Source organism: Bos indicus x Bos taurus, chromosome 1 (assembly GCF_003369695.1).
Source record: "Bos indicus x Bos taurus breed Angus x Brahman F1 hybrid chromosome 1, Bos_hybrid_MaternalHap_v2.0, whole genome shotgun sequence".
Lineage (NCBI taxonomy): Eukaryota > Metazoa > Chordata > Mammalia > Artiodactyla > Bovidae > Bos > Bos indicus x Bos taurus.
The window spans coordinates 72,244,334-72,267,574 of NC_040076.1; the positions used below are offsets into that span (position 1 = coordinate 72,244,334).

Here is a 23,241-nt window from a genome sequence, read left to right on the forward strand (position 1 = left end):
TAAAATCTCATCTGAGCTTTCAGCTTATGTGACTAGTTCCCAAAGGGCCTCCAAATCAGAGCTGCTCTAGAGGTGGACCCACACCCCCATGGGTCTCACCCTGGATGGGTGGCCTCAGCCTTGAGCCCCCAACCTGGGAGCCCAATGGAGGTGTCTCAGGACACATTGAGTGGACCGGTTACCCCCTGAAGTGCCTGCAAAGATCAGAAACCCTTCTGCCGTGAAGGCTTCTTTAACTGGGGCTGGCTCGGCTCCCAGGGTGTCTCCAGGTGTACCCCCATTCTGAGGGAGACCTGTCTGCTCCATGCAGACCCTGCAGCTATGTTGAGCACCCCACATACTCAGTGACTTAGAGGCCAGCTGCCATCTCCAGTGCCCCCTTCCCTGATGGGATTTGTTCCAGTCCTCCCCGGAGCCTCACTTCCTGTACACAGGCCTGAGCAGTATCATGAAACATGGAGCCTGGGGCGTTTCTGGCCCCAGTGTGGAGACCCTCTGGGTGCCAAAAGCAAGTCAAAAAGAAACAGATAATTTGAACAGATGGATTGCCAGAAGTGAAATTGAATCTGTGATTTTAAAAAAACCCTGCAAACAAAAGTCCAGGACCAGATGGCTTCACTGGGGAAGTCTACCAAACATACGAAGGACTTACACAGATCCTTCTCAAACTCTTCCAAATGATTAAAAGAGGAGGGAACACTCCCAAAGTTATTCTATGAAGCCACCATCACCCTGATACAAAACCAGGTAAGAGACACTACAAATAAAATCACAGGTCAATATCTTTGATGAATATGGATGAAAAATTCTCTACAAAATATGAGTAAACCAAGCCATCAATACATAAAAGGGATCAATCCATGATCTAGCTGGATTCGTACCAGGGTTGCAAGAATGGTTCAACAAATGCAAAATCAATGTGACAGACCACATCAACAAAAGGAAAGACAAGAATCATACCAAGCTGCCCTGGGAAGAACCCAGTGTCCCACCCCGCCCGCCATTACAGCATCCTGCCGTCTCTCAGGAAAGCCTCCTCTCACATCCCAGGCAGCCAGGAAACTCCAGCCCTCTAACCCTCATTCAGCCTGGGCCTGGCACTTCCCACAGCACAGAGTATGCCTTTCTCCAAAACACAAAGCTGAGCTAAGAGCTCCTGCTAGGTGTGTGTAGAATTTCTTTGATGGAAGTTATGCTGTCAGAGATGTGGGTAATCCTCTTTTGTTGGCAACGATCTGAGCCATAAAGTGGCAGAGATGTCTATAATCTTCCAAGTCTAAGTGAAAACATGCTTTGAAATATGTAAGTCCTTGTTCACAGTCTCGGACAGAAAACTTCACAGGTTTTGGGTCCATCTCGTCCCACCTTTCAGAAAAACTAACCTTATCTTTAATCCAGAAAGCTGTGACAACTCCCCTCCCTTCCAGCATCCCTCTGGGTGCCCCTATGACCTCTCCTCTCCCGCCTGCCTTCCCAGGCCCAGCCTTCTTCCCCAGGCCCAGCCTTCTTCCCCAGGTACTCCCGGGACCTCCTGTAACCCCATGTGCTTTGAAACTTCCCATTTGTGGCTCCCACTGTTTCATCCTGTGTCCAAACGCCTGTGTGCTGCAATCTAACACTGCTCCCCACCTCTCTCTACAGGGCTTCTGCTGCTCCCCCCTCCACCACCACCCTGCAGGAAGCAGGCGCTGAGGTGGAGACTTATGTGCCAGAGGCTCTCTGGGGAGGGTTCTGTGGGAGACAGCCAGACCAGGACCAGACAGGGAAAAGCTGGGCTTTCAGGCAGTTATGGGAAAGCCTCAGCCAGTTCCGCACAGAGCTCTGGAGCTGGAACCAGCTCGCAGAGGAGCCCTGGTTGGAGCCTGGTGGTAGGGCCTTCAGCCCTTTTCCCATCAAGTCACTACACAGGCTGCCCCAGGGGGAGTCGGAGCAGCACGCCAGCGTCCACTCTGGAAGCCCTAACCCTGCAGCCCATTTGCCCACTGCCCTCTTTCTGCATCTTCTTCCTTGGCTTTCCTCTGAACTACCCTTTGCTTTTTCTCTCCAAGTCCTTCAGTTGGGGGCATTACCTGCTTCAGCTCTGCATTCTTCAGGGCTTCCTGGCCCCTGTCTCTGAGCAGAAGCCCAGGCTCCCTGATGACACTGCCCTGTTGTTACAGCCCAGCTTGCTCTGCAGTGCCAAGCCAATCCTATGGCAAAATCAGGGAAGCTCATCTGCTGGGAGCAAGGCCATATCTATATTCCCTTCCCTCCAGACTCGAATCCCTGTGGGAGCCCAGTGGCCCACCTGCCTCTGTGCTTTCCAAGACATAAGTGTGGCTCAAGGTTGTAGGGACACCACTTGGCAGGAAGAGCAAGACCTTGGCCATCTTGACAGGTGGGGTGCTCTGCAAAGTTTAGGAACCTCCTCAAACCAAGGGGGCATCTGCTGTTGCCAGGGATGATGTCAGAGTTGTGAGCCTCTGCTGGGGCTGCCTCCTGCTCACTGGAGGGGGACGGATGGAGGAACAGTTCTGTACAGACAGCATGGGCTTTGGAGGAGGGGCATCCAAGCCGATTGCCCAGCGTGACACTGTTCATCTTTCTGTGTCATGGATATTTACCAAGCGCCCGCTGTGTGTTAGATGCTGGGGTCACAGTGGTGAAGAGCATGAGCCAGTCCCCACTTCAGCGGAAATCCTCACACTGAGGCAGCCTTACTGCCATGGGTGCTCTGAGAGGGAGCTGTGGGTGCACACAGAGGGGTAACCTAGGATCCAGACTAGGGGTTAGGGATGCAGCCTGGAGGACGCGATAAGAATCCCAACCCCTGGTGAGAGAGACCACAGCTGTGTAGCCCTGGGGGAACATACTTGACCTCTCTGAGCCTCCCAATTACACCCATCTGCTGGCCGCTGTGAGGACTAAGTGAAATAACGTAAGTATCATAGTCTCAGGTCCCAATTCATGGACCAGAATTCCAGTGGTGGTCCATGGTGGCTATTACTACTATAAATAAAGGGAGCTACCACTTTCTAGGGCTGAGGAAATTCCCTGAGCTCTGTGGGTAAGTATGAGCTAAGGACTTTGTTCTCACTGGGGTTTGGGCTACTAGGATTCTCAGTCTTGCCCCGCACAGCCAACCAACTTGCCATGTGACCCAGAGCAACTTACATCCCACCTCTAACCATACTTGCATCCTTCGTAACAGAAAGGAGTTGGACCAGAGTCTGTAATTCAAGGCCTAGCTGGAACTCAAGTTGGGGAGGAGGGATCAAGATAGTGGAGTAGGAGGATGTGGAGCTCACTTCTCCCCATAAACACATTTTAAAAAAATGTACATGTGGAACGATTCTCGGAGAAAACACACTGGAGCCTGGCAGAAGAACTCTCATACAAACAAAGCTGCAAGAAAGATCTCCACGTAACCAGGTAGGGAAGAAAAAAAAAAGATATCAGAATGGGGCCAAATCCCCTGGGAGGGATCTATAAAAGAGAGAGGCTCCACATGGGCAGGCTCTGGCCCTGGGGAGCCCCCTTGCCTGTTGGGAGGTCCAGTGGGACAGATAGAGGGGCTGGGGTGTATGCTGGCTTGCTCACAGTCAGTGTGAAGACGGACTGGTGCCAACAGCCTCAGCCCATCCAGAACGCCTGCCAGACTGGGCTGCTAGTAAATGCAGCTGCTAGGTGCTGAATCTCAGGCAAATGGGCCCTGGAGGACTCAGTTTAGCTACATGGAGACAGCCTGGAGGGCCTGGGGTGTGGTCTAGTCTGAACCTTGGAGCCTGTCAGCACGCTCATGGCAGGGGCAGGCTTTCTTGGCCTGCACATGGTGGGTGCGGGTCTGGCTACATCCAGCTTTGTCAGAGCTCATACCAGGTGGGGCCACAGAGACTGCCTCAGGTGGACAGCCCCTGGGGGGTGTTTGCAGTGGTTCAGCGTCTCCCACCCCACACCTCAGCTTGAAGTCACACCTGGGGCACACATGTCCCGGGAGAAACCTGCCAAGGGGGCAGCAGCATCTACCACCTCAATTCCTGCAGCCACAGCACCTCAACCCCCAGCACCAACCTGTCCACACCACAGCCTAGCACTAGGTTCAGACAAACACAATGGAGAAATGGACATGACCTTGGTCTGCTTCTGGGCAGAACCATGGATGCTGCACAGGTGGCATATGGGTTCTGTGACCACACAAGGCTCACCTGCTTCAGTGACTGTCTCTGTTCAGACAGAGCATGCATTCAATGGCAACAGAGCCTCATGGCTTCTACTCCAATAACTTGGGAGCAGACCCCCACCCCTGACAGGGCTACAATAGCCACAAGGGAAAGAGGAGGCCCTGCCCAACATCCATTGCAGGCTCTGGTGACCACAATGCCAATCACACCTGCCGCCAAGGGTGGTGATGGCCAGCACACTCTGAGAAGAGACCCGGCTGGCATCCATACCCAACAGCCCTTGCACCAATAATACTGGACTCACCATCTACACGGGGATGGTCCCACATGAAAACAGCTCTTCAAGACCACAGTAGGTAACCAGTGCTCCTAAACTCAAAGAGACAGAGGAAGTTAAGTACAATGAAAAAGTAGAGGAACTACTCCCAATTAAAATGGCAAAAATTAAGGAGAAGACTCTAAACGCAACAAGAGAAAAGAGAGTCAGTTTTTCTCTTGGGAAAAAACTGGAACCTAAAAAAAAAAAAAGAAAATCAGCTGACTTCTCTATACAAACTTGCAGGCCAGAGGGAGTGGCATGTTATATTCAAAGTCTTGAGAGGGAAACAGGTAACCTGGGATACTCTACCCAGCAAGATGATCATTTAGAATAGTCAGAGAGAGAAAGAATTTCTCAGACAAGCAAAAACTAAAAGAATACGACAATACTACATCTACCCTACAAGAAATATTGAAAGATCTTTTCTAGTTAGAAAAGAAATAAGAATCTATAGGAAAGGGAAAATCACAATAGGAAAGGCAAATTAATATAAAGGATTGTTGTTATTTAGTCGCTCGTTTGTGTCTCTTTTATGACCCCTGTGGACTGTAGCCCGCCAGGCTCCTCTGTGCATGGGATTTTCCAGGCAAAAACACAAGAGTGGGTTACCATTTCCCTCTCCATGGGATTTTCCTGACCCAGGGGTCAAATCTGTGTCTCTGCTTCTCCTGTATTGCAGGTGGACTCTTTACCACTGAGCCACTGGCTGCTGCTGCTGCTGCTAAGTCACTTCAGTCGTGTCCGACTCTGTGAGTCACTGGGGAAGTCCCATAAAGGACTGAAGATCACTTAAATAAGCCAGTACATATGTTAAAATGTAATCAAAACTGTACAAGCTATGATAACCACAACAGTAGCAAAAGGATAAACATGAAGAAGTAGAACATCAAAAACACAGAATGTGGGGAGAGGAGTAAAAAAATGTAGATCTCTTAGAATGTGTTTCAGCCTATATGATTGCCAATCTAAAGTGAGTAGATTCAGTTATGGATTAATATACTTTAAAACCTAATGAATGGGACCTAATTAAACTTAAAAGCTTTTGCATAGCAAAGGAAACCATAAACAAGACAGAAAGACAACCTAAGGAATGAGAAAAAATGTTTGTAAATATTACAGGCAACAAGGGGTTAATATCCAAAATATATAGGGACTTCCCTGGCAGTCCAGTAGTTAAACCTTTGTGCTTCTGATGCAGGGGGCTCAAGTTCAATCCTTGGAGAGCTAATATACCACACTCTGTGTGATATGAGCAGTACACACACACATATATATACACACACATACACCCAGAGCTCATACAACTCAGTATCAAAAACAAACAATCTAGTCAAAGAATGGGTAGAAGACTTAGATAGTTCTTAAAGGAAGACATGCAAATGACCAGCTGGCAATGAAGAGATAATTAATTTCTCTAATTATTAGAGAAATGCAAATAAAAACCACAATGAAGCAAGCAACACCTCACACCAGTCAGAATGGCCATCGTCAAAAAGTCTACAAATGATAAATGCTAGTGAGGGAGTGTTAAGTTGTTGGGAATGTTAAGTTGGTGCAGCCACTATGAAAAACAGTATGGAAGTTCCTTAAAAAACTAAAACTAGAACTACCATATGATCCAGCAATCCCACTCCTAGGAAAGATGAAGCTCTAATTTGAAAAGATACACGCACCCCAGTGTTCATAGCAATACTATTTACAGTAGCCAAAGCAAGGAATCTACCTAAATGTCCATCAATAGATGAACAGATAAAGAAGATGTGGTATGGAATATTACTCAGCCATTAAAAAGAACAAAATATTGCCATTTGCAGCAACATGGACAGACTTAGAGATTATCATACTAAGTGAAGTAAGTCAGGCAGAGAAAGGCAAATATATTATTTATATTTGGAATCTGAAAAATAATACCAATGAATATACATACAAAACAGAAGAAGACTCACAGACATAGAAAACAAACTTACGGGACTTTCCTGATGGTACAGTGGGCAAGAATCATCCTGCCAATGCAGGGGACACAGGTTTGATCCCATCCCTGGTCTGGGAAGATTCCACATGCCATAGGGCAACAAAATTCGTGTGCCACAACTACTGAGCCCGTCCACCTAGAGCATGTGCTCCACGACAGGAGAAGCCACTGCAGTGAGAAGCCTGTATACAACGAGGAGCACCCACTGCTCGCTGTGACTAGAGAAAGCCCGCGTGCAGCAACAAAGACCCAGAGCAGCCAAAACTGAATGAGAAGAAAACAAACTTATGGTTACCAACATGGAAAGGGAGGGGGATAAGTTAGCAGTGTGAGATACAAAATTAACAGATACAAAATAGTAAGCATAAAATAGATATGCAACAAAGATTTCGTGTACAGTACAGGGAACTATATTGAATCTTACAAAGACCTATAACAGAGAATAACTGGAAATGTGTGTGTGTGTGTGTGTGTGTGTATGTATGTATATATATATATATATATATATATCTGAATCACTTTGCTAAAGACCTAAACACAATATTTTAAATCAACTATACTTTAATAAATACATAAAAATAAAATCCAACCTGGCATCTTCATATTCTAGGGAGTCACCAAGTCAGGGGGAAGACCCCAGGCAGAGAGTCTGGGTGAGGCAAATGGGGTAGAGCTGACTACCCTTGACCTACCTATTTAGTGGGGGAGTCTGAAGCCTGCAGTTGCAGTCACTTGGTACCAAAAGAGAAGGAACTGGAAAATGTATGAAGTGCAGAGAACAGCTGCCTGCCTCAAGTCTGTGGGATTGCCTTCACGGGAAGAGCCTGATTTGATCCACATCCAGTCTTTCTAGTCAACAATGTCTGAAGATGAGCAAACAAATGGCCCAGTCCTGTGTTTCCCAAAATGAGCCCAAAGTCAGCATGGCTCTATCTTTAGGCCCCCTCCCTGCTCCTTGCTCTCTTTCTTCCTTCCCACTCTCTGCTCCTCCATAACGGCTCAGCTCAGGGCTGGAGGAAGCCTTCTCTGAACCCCATCTGAAATTAGATATCCCTCCTCTGTCATCACCAGACTTGTGCATCCCTCTGTAACAACGCTTACTCCTTGGAAGAAAAGTTATGACCAACCTAGATAGCATTTTCAAAAGCAGAGACATTACTTTGCCAACAAAGGTCTGTCTAGTCAAGGCTATGGTTTTTCCAGTGGTCATGTATGGATGTAAGAGTTGGACTGTGAAGAAAGCTGAGCGCCGAAGAATTGATGCTTTTGAACTGTGGTGTTGGAGAAGACTCTTGAGAGTCCCTTGGACTGCAAGGAGATCCAACCAGTCCATTCTGAAGGAGATCAGCCCTGGGATTTCTTTGGAAGGAATGATGCTAAAGCTGAAACTCCAGTACTTTGGCCACCTCATGCGAAGAGTTGACTCATTGGAAAAGACTCTGATGCTGGGAGGGATTGGGGGCAGGAGGAGAAAGGGACGGCAGAGGATGAGATGGCTGGATGGCATCACTGACTCGATGGACATGAGTTTGAGTGAACTCCGGGAGTTGGTGATGGACAGGGAGGCCTGGCGTGCTGCGATTCATGGGGTCGCAAAGAGTTGGACACAACTGAGTGACTGAACTAAAATGAACTGAACTGAACTGTAACAATGTGGAGAATTTCATGTGTCAAGGATTTCTTGTGTGAGAAAGCAGTCATGCCAAACAGTGGGCGCCATCTCCTGCACCGTGACCCTCTGACTTAGAGTATCCTATAACCCCTGTCTCAACCTGCAGAGGGAAGCAGGAGTCCAGGAGCCCCTTGGCAGGCAGCTGTGAGGCATGGACTTTTGGGGGAAAGGACAAAGAAGTGCTAGGACCTGTTTTAAGGTAAGAGCCATGAGTGAGAGATCCAGAGCACAGGGGGCATGCCATGATGTGTGAGGAGTTTTCCAGAAAGTGTAAGAGATGGAGACACTGGTGGCAGGGGGTTATGAATGGGATCACCTGCTCCCCTTTTCATGAACATAAGTAGAGATTGACCTTGCTCTTGCGTTTAATTTTGGCTGCTGGACCACATAATGGGAAATGCCACAAAAGGCTGGGTCATGTGGCACCCATGGGTCTGTTGCCCAGACACCACTGTAATCTTGCTGCCCTGTCAGTCTTCCAACTCTGCCAGTAATCTGTGTACACCTGGAAGGCAGGAACCCTGGCACCCTTGTGCTCCCAGCACCTGACACAGTGTTGGCACATGGCGGCTGCTCATTCAGTCTTTGTCATTTGACTGCATGAATAAGTCAACACCGTGCTCACGACTTGAGCAGCAAAGAAAAATGACACCAGTGGATTTGGGGAGTGAGAGGGAAGAGTGGAGAGAGGCCCAGAGTTGCCCACACCACAGAATCCCAGTTAGGGCCAAAGGAAGGGATGGGAGGGCACTGGGCAACTGGGAAGACACAGACTCAGAGCTGAACTGGGGGAGATGGGTGGAGGCCTGGGGATAAACAACACTCAAGGCAGGAAAGCTCCCTCTGTGTCCCCATTTAATGAATACCCTGCGCTTACATTAGTCCTTTCATCAAGCTAAATGAGTTCCTGGGGCTCAACAGTCCCTGTGGCCACTGTTTTGCCCACAAAATTCCCAGTATCTAACTGGAGGATGCCATCAAATGTTCTATTAGCCGTACTCACTAGGAGCAAGGAGGAAGAGCCTAAGGTGCAGGTAGAGTGGGAAAGAGATGCTTAGAGAGGTAGTGAGCTCCACATCACCAGAGGTATGCTAGCAGAGGCTTGCAGCCTCTTTTGAGAGGATACGAGATGAATGTTGAGCAACAGATGGGAGCTCACATAGCCTGACCTTTGTGTCCCTGATAACCCTGGGATTTTTGATCTCTAAGTTCCTTCTCTGCCCTTTACAACTAACCGCATTGACACCTGAGCATTTTCAGGTTCTAGTTCTGGATGCTCTGCCTACTTCTAGGAAGGAGGCTCCTTTCAAAAGACTGTAGGATCACGATCATATGAAAATCCATTTCATACTCTCATCACTCTCCCTTCCCCACTTTCCATGTGGTAATCACAACTTCCTGTACAAAGTACTATAGAAGGTCACACTGGGCATCTCAGAGGCAAACACAAACCCAGGAGGCGGGGGATGGTTTGGGGAAGAGGCATCAGGCTGGGCTTGGCTGAAAGGTTGTGAAAAGGGGCTTGATGCAAACTCATGCTGCTGCAGGGATTTGATTGTGGTTCCACTCCCAGATCAAGACACACATGTGGGCAGAAACCCTAAGAAGGGAGGGGGATTAGTAAAAGCCACATTAGAAAGCAAAAGGCAATATCCTTTAAGAAAAAACTAGTCAACATTTTTAAAAAGATTAATGATCTCCACAAAATGGAGAAAGAACCATCCTGACCCAACCAAGATAATAGATACTATGTCAGACGGTGTTTCCTCTGATTTCTCTTTAAAAAATGCCATCAACAAATACTACAGGTGCTCTGGACCTGAATCCAGGAGGTCTTTGGTCACAGACTGACACCAGGTTGACGGACGTCCTCTGGGTTCAGCTTGCAGGGGTAGCGCAGGAGCCCCACAAGCCTCAAGTCTGGGTGTGTAACTACTATAGACACACCACCCAGCTGCTTCTCGCTGGATAAATGGCAGCCGGGCTTTCTCTCTGAAACAAGGGTATTAAACTCAGTTACCCTCTTCTCTTCCCAGCCTTCCTTTCAGTTCTACTCCCTCTCGGGATAAATGGAGCTACTGGGGAAGTTTGCAAATGCGAACCTTTCTGTACACATTCAGAAGACTTCATGGTTCATAAACACATGCTTAGAGAGGGTCTTCACTTTCACAACTTCATTTAGCCTTACAGCAGTGTGTTTTTATCTCCATGGTACCTATGAGGAAAATGGAATCTCAGAGAGGTCAAGTTCTTTGCTTAAGCTCACTTCGCTTGAAAGTCATAGAACTGGTACAATAGCAAACGACTCCTGGCTCCCAACTATTCTCTCATTCACCAAGTCTTTATTTGGTTCCTACTGTGTATCACATATGTTTGAGGCACTAGAGATATAGTAGTGATCAAGACAGACACAGTCCCTGCCCTCATGGAGCTTCTCTTCTAAAGGGAGGAGATCGATGATAAAGAAAGAAACCAATAGACAAACAAGATCATCTTTCATGGTGGCAAGTGGAATAAAGGGGATTTGATAGTTACTGTAGTGGGAAGGTCTTCCCTGTAGCTCAAACAGCAGAGAATCTGCCTGCAATGCAGAAGACCCAGGATTGACCCCTGTGTCAGGAAGATCCTCTGGAGAAGGGAATGGCAATCCACTCCAGTATTCTTGCCTGGAGGATCCGATGGACAGAGGAGCCTGGTGGGCTACAGTCCGTGGGTCACACAGAGTCGGACATGACTGAGCGACTAACATTACCGCTACTACTACTGTAGCGGGAGGTGCTGCTTTAGAGAGAATGGGCAGGGAAATAGGTGCCATCTGAACCAGGAACGGAGCATGGAGGAGGCAGCCCTGTGAAATCTGGAGGAGGAGGATGCTAGGCAAAGGGAACAGCAAGAACAAAGGCACCGGGTAAGGACCATCAGAAGGCCAGAGTAGCTGAGGGCACAGGAGAGGGCTGGGCAGGGAGAGGAGCAGAATGAGAGGCCATTATCAGGGGGGCCTCATCAGCTACTGGCAGGAGTGAAGCTTTTATACAAAGTGGGATGGGAAGAATTTGAATTAGGGAAGTGACATGATCTGGTCATTGTATAGAAAGTAGACTATAGGTGGTCAAGTGTGTCAGGAGGAAGACCAATTAGGAGGTGATAAAATAGCTTAGGCAAATGGTGATAAAAATATGGAGGCTTGGGTTGGTGACCAGTTAAGGTGGAATAAGAAATCAAAGAACAAGATATATTTTGAAGGGGAAGCAGCCAGGCCTTGCCAAGGAAAAGGGCTGCAGACAGGCTGGGATGAATAAAAGAGGGGGATTACAGCTTGTTTTTGGCTCGAGCAATTTGCTAGATGCCTTTATTAAGATGGGGCTTCCCAATGGCACTAGTGGTAAAGAATCTGCCTGCCATGCAGGAGACCAGGTTTGATTTCTGGGTTGGAAGATCCCCTGGAGAAGAGAATGGCAATCTACTCTAGTATTGATCCCTGGAGAATTCCCTGGACAGAGGAGCCTGGCAGGCTACAGTCCATGGGATCGCAAAGAGTTGGACATGACTGAGTGACTTTTACTTTTTTAAGATAGAGAACACTTAGAGAGAAGCAGTCCTTTTATTTTTTTTAGAGGAGCAGAAAAAGTCGTGTCTTGGTGATGACAAATGTGAGGTTTTCTTTAAAAAAAAAAAAACAACCAAACACAAGTTTCAAACATACTGTTAGAGTTGAGGGGAGAGATCAGTTATGAGCCATCCATCTGAGAGTCAGATTTGTGGTTTCAGGATGGCTAAGTCAGGACATATTGTATCCTTTCCCCTCCTCCAAAAACCAAAAACCTAGAATAGAACTCCTAGTCTGATGAAGCGAGGAGTTGTCTGTAGCTCCAGACCACAATATATGAAGGTTGGAAGTAGACAGAGGGACGAGGAATAATTTACCAGCTAGTAGAAAAGCCCAAGTCTTACTGTCTGAAGGCAGAGGGTACCAGCATGAAGGGATTTGGTCCACCTGGCAGAACCCCTGTGAGGAACAAAGTGGGAGGCACTAGTTAGGAAAGATGGGAGTGGAATCAGGGAAACGGTGCTGAAAGCAGGGAGGGGATATTGAAAATCTGTATAAAGAGAACTAGTCCTGGCCCAGATCCCCACCAATGAGTACCCCTTCTGCAATCTGGCAGGAGACTGGAACTTTGTTTTCTGAATAATGAACCAGGGAGAGCTGAGAGGAGGGTGGGGGGCAGTGATGAAACCCTAAGGACCACAGACTAAGAATCTGTGGATTCTTAGGACCTAAGGAGCACAAGAATCTGCAACCTGACAGATGAGCCTTCCACAACCTCTTCCCCAAAGCTAGGGGTCTGACTTGGGCTGGCAGGAGGAGGAGAAGCTTTGCATTCTCCAGAGAAACTCAAATGCCCAAGAATACCTGCAGCTATTGACTTTGGGGGCCCTGAGTGGAAATACCATGGACTACCTGATCACCCCACAAAGCAGCTGGCCAGTCTCTAATCCCACCTGTGCCTGAGTTTCCCATAACATTTGGACACAAAGGCACAGTCAAGTTCCAGCAAATATTTGAGAGAAACTTCCAACGTAAAACACAGAGACCGAAACAATCAGGAAAAGACACCCAGAAGAAGCAGATAATACCCAGAGATAAAGAAAATGTCAAAATTAATGATAATATCTTCAGAAAAGATGAGATGGTACTGAATTCATGAGACACAAATAGAAGCTATTTTAAAAAGGAACAGCCAGAGATCATAACGTATTCTTGGAAATTAGAAATGATACTAAAATAAAAAATTTAATAATAGGGTTGGATGATACATTTGAGAAAAATCACCAGAAACTGGGAGGGGGTGAGAAACAAAGGTGGAAAGCAGTAAAGTCTTTTTAAATTAGATTGTGTTTGCAGATGACACACTACATATAGAAAACCCTCCAGACTCAATATAAAAGCTATTAAAAGTAATAAATGAATTCAGTAAGGTAGCAGGATCCAAGATTAACATACAGAAATCTGTTGCATTTCCTTACACTATTCATAAGATATCAGAAAGAGAAAGTAAGAAAACAACCTCATTTAAAATTGCATCAAGGGCTTCCCTGGTGACTCAGTGGTAAAGCATCTGTCTTTCAATGCAGGAGAAACAGGTTCAATCCTTGATCCAGGCAGATTCTACATGCCTCAGAACAGCTAAGCCCATGTGCCACAACTATGGAGCCTGTGCTATAGAGCCCAAGAGCCCCAACTACTGAAGCTCGAGTACCCTAGAGTCCATGCTCCACAGCCAGAGAAGCCACAGCGGTGAGAAGCCTGCACACTGCAAGTAGAGGGTAGCCCCCACTCACCACAACTAGAGGAAAGCCTGAGGCAGCAATGAAGACCCAGCATAGCCAAAAATAAACAAATAAAATTATAAAATAAATAAAATTGGATCAAAAGTTAGAATATGTAGGAATGAACCTCATCAAGTCAGTGGAGGACCTATATGCTAAGAACTATAAGATATTGATGGATTAAATTGAAGATGATTTGATATGATAAATGGAAAGATGTCCCACGCTTTTTGATTAGAAGAATTAATATTATTAAAATGGCCAAGCTACCCAGAGCAATCTACACATTTAATGTGATCCCAATCAAATTACCCATGACATTTTTCACAGAACTAGAACAAACAATCCTAAGATTTATATAGAACTAAGAATTGGAATATTTCCTGCCATGTCAATAAATAAGAATGTCATTGTCATCAGTGATTCCAGCCCTTTGGGGCACTGGAGAAGGAGAATACCAGTGATCAGCAGCTAGTAAGCTGAAGCACTGAGGAACTCAGGATGTGAAAACACAGGATACTGGCCCCAGATACCTGAAATGCATATGAAAGGAATGATTTCAGTGAGCCCAGACTCTTGCATCTTCCTATACACAGAGAGGCAATAAGTTCCTTAACTTGAGATATCTTGTTGCCCGGTCGTGTCTGACTATGACCAGGCTTCCAGCACACCAGGCTTCCCTGTCCTTCACCATCTCCCAGAACTTGCTCAAACTCACGTCCATTGGCTCAGTGATGCCATCTGACCATCTCGTCCTCTGCGTCCCCTTCTCTTTAATTCACAAAAATACTTTTGATGTTCAGACTGTCTGCCCTTTGTTGCAAACTTCAATATAACCTGATTCCTCCCACACCCTGCCCTGCCTCCTCAGAGCAGTTCTCTCAGGGTTACCTGAGATGCTGTCTCCCAAGCTTGAAGTCCCCCAAATTTCCACTGAATAAAACATAAATCTCAACTCATAGGTTGCAAATATTTTTTAAGTCAACAGAAAAAATACTGACTTTTTGGTCAATAAAAGGCCCAGAATTGCCAAAGTAATCCTGAGAAAAAAGGACCAAACTAGAGGCACAAGACTCCCAGCCTTCAAACAATATTACAAAGCTCCAGTTATCAAAGCAATGTGATATTGGCAAAACAGACATATGGATTAATGGAATAGAATAGCGAGCCCAGAAATAAACCCACACAACTATGGTCAATCAATCTTTGATGAAGGAGGCAATCTACAGTGGAAAAAAGACAGTTTCTTCAACCAGTAGTGTTGGGATAGTTGGGCAGCCACATGTAAATCAATGAAGTTAGAACACACCCTCATAGTTTGCTTCCTTGGTGGCCAGATAGTAAAGCATCTGCCTGTAATGTAGGAGACCCAAGTTTGATCCTTGGGTCGGGAAGATACCCTGGAGAAGGAAATGGCAACCCACTCCAGTATTCTTGCCTGGAGAATTCCATGGACAGAAGAGCCTGGCGGGCTAGAGTCCATGGGGTCACAAAGAGTCAGACATGACTGAGCAACTAGCACTTTTCATACTATACACAAAAATGAACTCAAAAGGGCTTAAAGACTTAAATATGAGACATAACACTGGGCTTCCCTGGTGGTCCAGTGGTTAAAAATCTGCCTTGCAATGCAGGGGACAGAGGTGTGATCTCTGAGGACCTAGAGATCTGGGAAGATCCTGAATGCCACGAGCAACTAAACCCATGTGCCACAACTACTGAGCTTGTTTGTGCTCTAGAGCCTACGAGCTACAACTACTGAGCCCACGCGCAGAACTGCTGAAGCCTGTGTTCCTCATCAAGAGAACCACTGCGACGAGAAGCCTGCACACTGCAACTGGAGAAAGCCCTCAGCAGCAAAGAAGACCCAGTGTAACCAAAAATTAATAAATAAATGAATATTTAAAGACATGATACCATAAAACTCAGAAGTGAACATAGGCAAAATATTCTCTGACATAAATTGTACCAATGTTTTCTTAGGTCAGTCTCCCAAGGCAATAGAAACAAGGGCAAAAATAAACAAATGGGACTCAATCAAACCTACAAGCTTCTGTACAGCGAAGGAAACCAAAAACAAAGTGAAAGACAACCTACAGACTGGGAGAAAATACTTGCAAATGTTGAGACCAACAAGGGCTTAATTTCAAAAATATACAAACAGCTCTTATAACAACAACAACAATCCAACTGAAAAATGGGCAGAAGACTTAAATAGACATTTCTTTAAAGAATACATACAGGTGGTCAACAGGTACAAGATGCTAATTATTTTATATGATAATAATTGCTATAATCAACATTGCAAATTATTAGAGAAATGCAAATCAAAATAACAATGAGGTAAAACCTCACACCAGTCAGATTGGCCATCATTTAAAAATCTAACAAAAGCAAATGCTAGAGAAGGCAATGGCAACCCACTCCAGTCCTCTTGCCTGGAAAATCCCGTGGACAGAGGGGCCTGGTGGGTTGCAGTCCATGGGGTCGCTAGGAGTAGGACACGACTGAGCGACTTCACTTTATTTTTCACTTTCATGCATTGGAGAAGGAAATGGCAAACCACTCCAGTGTTCCTGCCTGGAGAATCCCAGGGACGGGGGAGCCTGATGGCTGCTGTCTATGGGGTCACACAGAGTCGGACACGACTGAAGCGACTTAGCAGCAGCAGCAGAGAGGGTGTGGAGAAAAGGGAACCCTCTTGCACTGCTGGTGGCGATGTAAATGGTATCGCCACTATGGAAAGCAGTATAAAGTTTCCTCAGAAAACTAAAAATAGAGCTACCATATGATACAGCAATCCCACTTCTGGGCTTATATCCAGATAAAACAATAATTCAAACAGGTATGTGTATCCCTGAGACAGGAGGCAGATGGGACCCCTAGGGGAAAGCAATTGGAGATTTATTCTCTATTGACCGAAATGCCAAGACAAGAATAGCAGGGCAATTAAGGGAGGAGGCTGGATCCTGCCCAGACCACATATTCTCCTTCTAAAGTCAGGATACCTCTCCAACCACACATGCACAGGAAAAGCTTCCTGAGGGCCAAAGGGAGTCATGTCAAGGGATGTTCTACTCAGACGCCTTTTTGGTAGGATCCATCTTGGCTAAGAGATGTGTGCACACACATGGAAGGATCCTGAGATACAACAGATATGGACTGTGAACCAAATCAAAGTGATTGGTTAAAGGAAAACTGGCAGAAACGCCCCTAAATAAGTGATTTAAACTGCCATGTGGGTGCAGCAACTCGGGGACTCTCCCTGTGAGTCTGCCCATGTGTCTAGCCACACATACTGTACTTTTTTCCTCCTAAGAAATACTTTACTTGCTTCGCTGCTTTTTGTCTTCGTGGAGATTCTTTTCTACAAAGCTGAAGGGCCAGGGCCCTTGTCACTGACCACTGGTCTAGTGCTTTCACCACCTTGACCCGGCCCAGTCTCTGGTTGGGAACCAAGCCCCCGCTCCAAGTCATCACAGGCCAAGGCCGTCGGAGATCACCCGTATGTTCATAACAGCACTAGTCACAATAGCCAAGACATGGAGACAACCTGGATGTCCATCAACAGATAAATGGATAAAGATGTAGTTATATATATATATATATACACACAAAACGGAATAACATGCAGCAATAAGAAATGAAATAATGTCATTTGCAGTAACATAGACAGACCTAGAAATTATCATACTAAGTGAAGTCCGAGAAATACAAATGTAATATATCACTTATATGTGAAATCTAAAATGTGACACAAATGAACTTATTTGCAAAACAGAAACAGACTCACCAACATCGCAAATGAACCTGTGGCTGCCAAGGGGCGGGGGTGGGGGGTGCGTGGAGAGGGATAGAATTGGGAGTTTAGGGTTAGCAGATGTAAACTATTATATGTAGAGTGGATAAACAAGGTCCTACTGTATTACACAAAGAGCTCTATTTAATATCCTGTGATAAACCATAATGGAAAAAAATTTTCAAAAAATGGGGCTTCCCTGGTGGTACAGTAGATATGAATCTGCCGGCCAATGCAAGGGCTGTTGCTGCAATGTCCCTTTAGTCGTGTCCAGCTCTTCACAACTCCATGGACTGTAGCCCGCCAGGCTCCTTCTGTCTATGGGATTCTCCAGGCAAGAATACTGGAGTAGGTTGCCATTTCCTCCTCCAGGGAATCTTCCCAACCCCGGGATTGATCCTGCATCTCCTGCGCCTCCCAAATTGCAGGCAGAGTCTTTACTGCTGAGCCACCAGGACATGGATTCAATCCCTGGTCCAGGACGAGTCCACATGACTCAGAGCAACTAAGCCCGTGTGCCACAACTACTGAAGCCTGTTCCCCTAGAGCCTGTGCTTCGCAGAAGAGAAGCCACTGCGATGAGAATCCTGAACACCGCAATGAAGAATAACCCTTGCTTACTGTAACTAGTAGTAGTTCTTCCAGTGGTCATGTATGGACGTGAGGGTTGGACTGTGAAGAAAGCTGAGCACCGAAGAATTGATGCTTTTGAACTGCGGTGTTGGAGAAGACTCTTGAGAGTCCCTTGGACTGCAATGTTACCTAACCAGTCCATCCTAAAGGAGATCAGTCCTGGGCGTTCACTGGAAGGACTTATGTTGAAGCAGAAACTCCAATACTTTGGCCACCTGATGAGCTGACTCATTTGAAAAGACCCTGATGCTGGGAAAGATTGAGGGAAGCAGGAGAAGGGGACGACAGAGGATAAGTGGTTGGATGGCATCACTGACTCAATGGACATGAGTTTGGGTAAACTCCGGGAGTTGGTGATGGACAGGGAGGCCTGGTGTGCTGCGGTCCATGGGGTCGCAAAGAGTTGGATATGACTGAGAGACTGAACTGAACTGAACTGTAACTAGAGAAGCCCTGCACACAGCAACGAAGACCCAGAGCAGCCAAAAATAAACAAATACATGAATAATTTAAAAATAAAATGTATACATATATATATAACTGAATCACTTTACAGCAGAAACTAATAAATACAACACTGTAAATCAACTATATGTCAATAAAACAATAAATTAGAATGTCATTTCAGAAGGTCTAACAGGAGTTCTAGAAAGAGATATCAAAGAAAGTAGTAGGGAGGATAGTACCAAAGGGATAAAATAAGACAAGTAAGAAAACAGAAGGAATAATGTAAATTCCCAGAAATGGAGGACGTAATGAATGCCCAGTCCAAAGAATGCTGGAAGGCCTGTATCAGGGCAATCACATGAACTCAGACTCAGCTAAATTAGACTGGTCATCTTCCTCCAGTACAGATTTAAAACTTCTGGCTGTCATATCATTAGAAATCCCCTTTCAATGCCTGTCCCCAGTAAAGACCTATGTCCCAAATCTACTTTGTGCTGGAGCTGGCTCATATCAGCTTGCAAGAGCTGATAATTTGTCAAAAATTTTGCCATCTGGTTGTGTGATATTGTGATTTATAATAATAGTCCCCGCTTCTAGCACAGAGCTTCTAAAACCCGTAAATGGCAGAGAGATAATGGTGTCTTTTGTTACTTTAATGAGGTGACTTTAAGGATAGCCCTAGGTCATCTAAGGATAGGACCTGGTTGCCAGAGGAAACAACCCTATGATTGGAGGTTGGACTTTTCAATGCCACCTCTCCTGCCCCTTGGCCCCTGGGGAGGGAGAGGGGCTAGAGGTTGGACCAGTCTCCAGTGGCCAATGATTTAATCAATCATACCTATACATGAAGCCTGCACAAATCCCCAGGGGATAGGGTTTGGAGAGTTTCCTGATGGAACACATGGAGAATCAGGTAGAATGACACATCTGGAGAGGACATGGGATTCCTTCTCCCATACCTCACCTTAGACATCTGGTTCATCTGTTGGTCCTGAGTTATATCTTTTTATAATAAACTTGTAATCTAATAAGTAAAATGTTTGAGTTCTGTGAGCTGCTCTAGCAAACTAACTAAACTCAGGAAGTAGGGTTGTGGGAACCTCTGATCTACAACCATTTGGTCACAATCACAGCTGACAATCTAGACTTGTGACTGATGTCTCAAGCTGGGTTCAGGGCATTTTTGTAGTACTGAGCCCTTAAACCTGGGGGATCTGATGCTATCTCTGGGTAGATAGTGTCAGAATCAAGTTAAACTGTAGAATGCCCAGGTGGTGTCCTGAGAATTTCTGCCCATCTGCCTCCTACCCCTATATGCACATACACCCCCACATTGGAATTAGTGATGAGTTATCTTTTAGATTGCTTAGTACAACCATCAGTATATAAGCTTTCAGTTAGGTAAATTACCTTAGGAGTAAAAATAACCAATACTTAAAACATCCCAATTCCTAATAATTTTACACGGTTTTGCAATTATCTATGCTATTGAGGTTATCTTTATCTATGTGGTGGATAAACCATCTAAAAGCAGGCTACTGGGCATCTTTCTTGACTCTACATTGATGACATCACGATAACATGAATTCAACCACAGTGAGAATATTTACACCACAGAAATGGGCAAACACCACAAACCAGGGTTTTTTCCCCCAGATTGCCAGTGGTTAAACCTACCAGTACATCACTCTTTATAGCATTCTTTGCCTAGTTCTCTTAGATATATAGTTGGATAAATGGGCAGCTTGCTGGTTGGTTGGTTATTTGGCTGGCTGGCTAATTGGCTGTGCTGTTGGAAGGCCCCTCCCTTTCTGACAATCCCTGGAGCCCAAAGACCACCTGCCTAGTGCATGAACAGCAGAGGCACTTAGGAGGGCCTGACTCTAGCTGCCAAATGTCTGTTCTTAGTTAAAAGTATTATCAATCAGCTCAGTCTTGCCTGAGCATGCAGAAGGAAACACTTGCTGGGAGAAGCTGGGTATCTCTGCCCATATGGCTAGGGGAAGGAGAGCTTTCCAGGCAGAGGGAAGAGAGGACCTTTTATTCTCTTCATGCCTGTAAGTGGCCTTGGTGCCAAGCTGTCCCCTGTCCGTTTCTCTGCCCCTCCCCCCAGCGCCCCCAGTGTGGAGAATGACGGCACCACTGGTCACTGACACACGTCTTATTTTCATGGAGCCTTTGCTGGCAACGAGGCTGAGGGAAGAGCTAGGTACCCGGCTCAGATCACACAGAAAATTCTGATGAGAAGCTCAGGCAGACACAGGTGCAACAAAATACGAAGGGACCAGGATCATCAGGAGCTCTCTAATAACACGGCTGTGAATGGCAGTGGGCTGTCACGTGACCCGAGTCAGCCGGAGAAGCCAAGCCCCACCACACCATTTGCCCACCAGTACCCGCCCCACCCGTCTTGCTCCAGAATGTCAGGAAATATCTCCTACCATTTTTTCCAGCCTCCCGGAAATGGTGGAAGGCTGGCTTCTCATCACCGCTCTGTTTCTCTACCCTGAGTATGCTGATTCCTTCCTCTGGGCTGCAGTTTTCCATCTGTAAAGTAATGGAATGAGCTTAGCTCAGCATCTCTCAGAACATATTAATGGCTATTTAGAAGAAAAAAAAAAAAAGGTTTTGTGGACAGAGTCAAAAGGTTTTTTGGACAAATGTTTGGAAAAGCCTAGACCCACACTGGATTCCTTTCTCAGAGATTCACAGTGTTCTTGTGTACATATTAAAGTCTCTGAGAAGTCCCGCAGGAGAGAATTATGTCTATTTTTATTGTAGGGCAACTCAAATTTATTTCACTACAGAATTTTTTTTTAAAGAATTGATGTTTTGGAGTAATTATCCAAGGATGGGTAAGAACATTTTGCAGGTTGGGCCCATTTGGTATGACCTGCCTGATTTCAGGGGTGTTGTTCAGTTGCTCAGTCGTATCCTACTTTTTACGACCCCATGGACTGCAGCACACTAGGCTTCCCTGTACTTCACTATCTCCTGGAGTTTGCTCAAACTCATGTCCATTGAGTCGATTTCAAGGGTAATTGTGGCCATTTCGTGTTCATTTCCAAGTCATTGGCCACAAGTGAAACAGGATGGAATAAACATTGTGGGCCTCCTCTGTTCCAGGTGCTTTTTACATCTCTCATATTATGTAAACCTAATGAAAACTGAAAGAAGCACATACTGCACCAATTTAACAGATGAGGAATACGGGGCTTACCAATATTAAATTACTGGCTCAAAGCTTCACAGTTAGCAAGTGGCAGAGCTGAGATGTGGCCAGAGCGTCTGATTCTGAGTCCCCTGCCCTTCCCTCCCCACCGCACATCTCCCAGGAGGGTGGAGAGGCCTGGACTCAGCTTGTGTTTTCTGGGCATGAGCTACAGCTGTTGCCATTGCCTTCTGGGTTTGGGCAAGCCCTACCCACCCCACGGCTCCCCGACTCAGTCCCTCAGGGCAGCTGTCCCCACAGACCTGTTTGGGCTCTGGGCTCATCCCTGGGGCCTGGCTGCCACCCTCATCCCAGGCTCTTCCCGGGTCCCCGCCTGGTGTCCTGCACCTCCCCTACCTTGCAGCCTCTCCCTTGGTCCCCTCAGGGCCCCCTCTCCTGTGTCATTCCTGGCGCTCGTCATTTTTGGCTTTGTGTTAGAGCTATGCATGTGCTTCCTTTCCCTCAGCACTGTCTGAGAGGCTCAGTAGCCCTGCCTGCTGCTCTGGGGAGTGACTGTGGGAAGCCTGGTGTCAACCCGGTACTTCCTCAAGTGTGTTGATGAGTTTCTGGGACCCTGCTCCTGGTCTCTCTACAACCCACCCCGACCCCAGCAAGCCTCATGAATGGGGCACCCCTGGGAGACAGGAGGAAGAGTAGATGGAAGCCTGGTAGATAGTGATACAGGCCTCATACAGACCAACCCTGATCCTCCAGTGTCACCTCTCTGAGCCCTACCTGTGATACGGAGATCCAGGGCGGGCCTGACCACTGAACAGAAATGCGCTTGGACTTCTCGGCTCCGCACAGAGTGAGTGAGTGAGTGAGTGAGACACTGTGGTGAGGACAAAGCAGATGGTGCTGCTGCAGACGACCCGGTGGCTGAGGCCTCCGGGGCTGCTGCAGAAAGGGCTCTCTGGGGAGTGAACTCCGAGATGAAGATCAGCATCTGGGGCAGAGCTGTTAGGATCCACACCTGTGGGAGAGAGGGCACGGAGGCAGGATTGCATGAAAAAAGTTGAGGCTTCAGCTGACTCCAGGGGCTTGGAGTCTGGGAGGAGGACTGCAGTAAATCCAGCACTGAAGGAAGGGCCAGACATTTTATATCCCTACGTTGATCACTCATTCGCCCACTGTAGGACACCCCAGAGTGCAATGAGACCTTGCTCCCAGTGGGTTTCTTCAGCTCCAATCTCACAGGGCCAAGAATGGAGGCTGTTGTCTAGCAATTCTCCCAGCAGTGGGGATGATGAAGCCTTCTTTCCAAGGGAGTCTGAGCAGCCTATCATGGTGCCCACCCTAAAGTGGTTCTCAAACTCAAATCACCTGGAGGCTGTGTTAAACCATCGCTGAACCCCAAGTGCTGGAGTTTGACTCAGCGGGTCCTGAGAATTTGCTCCCAGGTGGAGATGCTGCTGCCCTGGGGACCACATTCTGAGCACACTGTTCGAGTCTCATCTTTTCATACTCTGCAGACTGTGTATTATTTGGGGACTGTGTGAATATCCTGCTCTGACCTCTCACCCAATGGTTTTAGCATCCACTGACTTGCAGGTGTCAATCATTCTATCAGTGGTTGCAGATGGTGCTTCACTAATTCTTTGATTCCTTCTGGATTTGTTAGCTGTCATTCTGCTGTAAAGAGGAGCTTTCTCTCTCTCTGCTTTATTCTTTAGACCAGTGGCTATTTATTTGAATTACCT

The 23,241-nt window shown here is 46.5% G+C and overlaps 1 long non-coding RNA gene across 2 annotated transcripts in view; it reads right to left on the bottom strand.

Annotated features, from left to right (window-relative positions):
• LOC113890183 overlaps positions 1-23,241 on the bottom strand; it is a 30,548-nt gene that overhangs the window by 3,979 nt on the left and 3,328 nt on the right. The window contains exons 1-4 of one of the 2 annotated variants that reach the window (XR_003510440.1): positions 22,701-22,792; positions 22,277-22,514; positions 20,772-20,877; positions 4,465-4,529 (exon numbers count right to left, since the gene is read on the bottom strand). This is a non-coding gene — a long non-coding RNA (uncharacterized LOC113890183). Of the gene's footprint in view, positions 1-4,464; positions 4,530-20,771; positions 20,878-22,276; positions 22,515-22,700; positions 22,793-23,241 lie in introns of those variants that run through there. The other variant, XR_003510445.1, reaches the window with a different exon arrangement.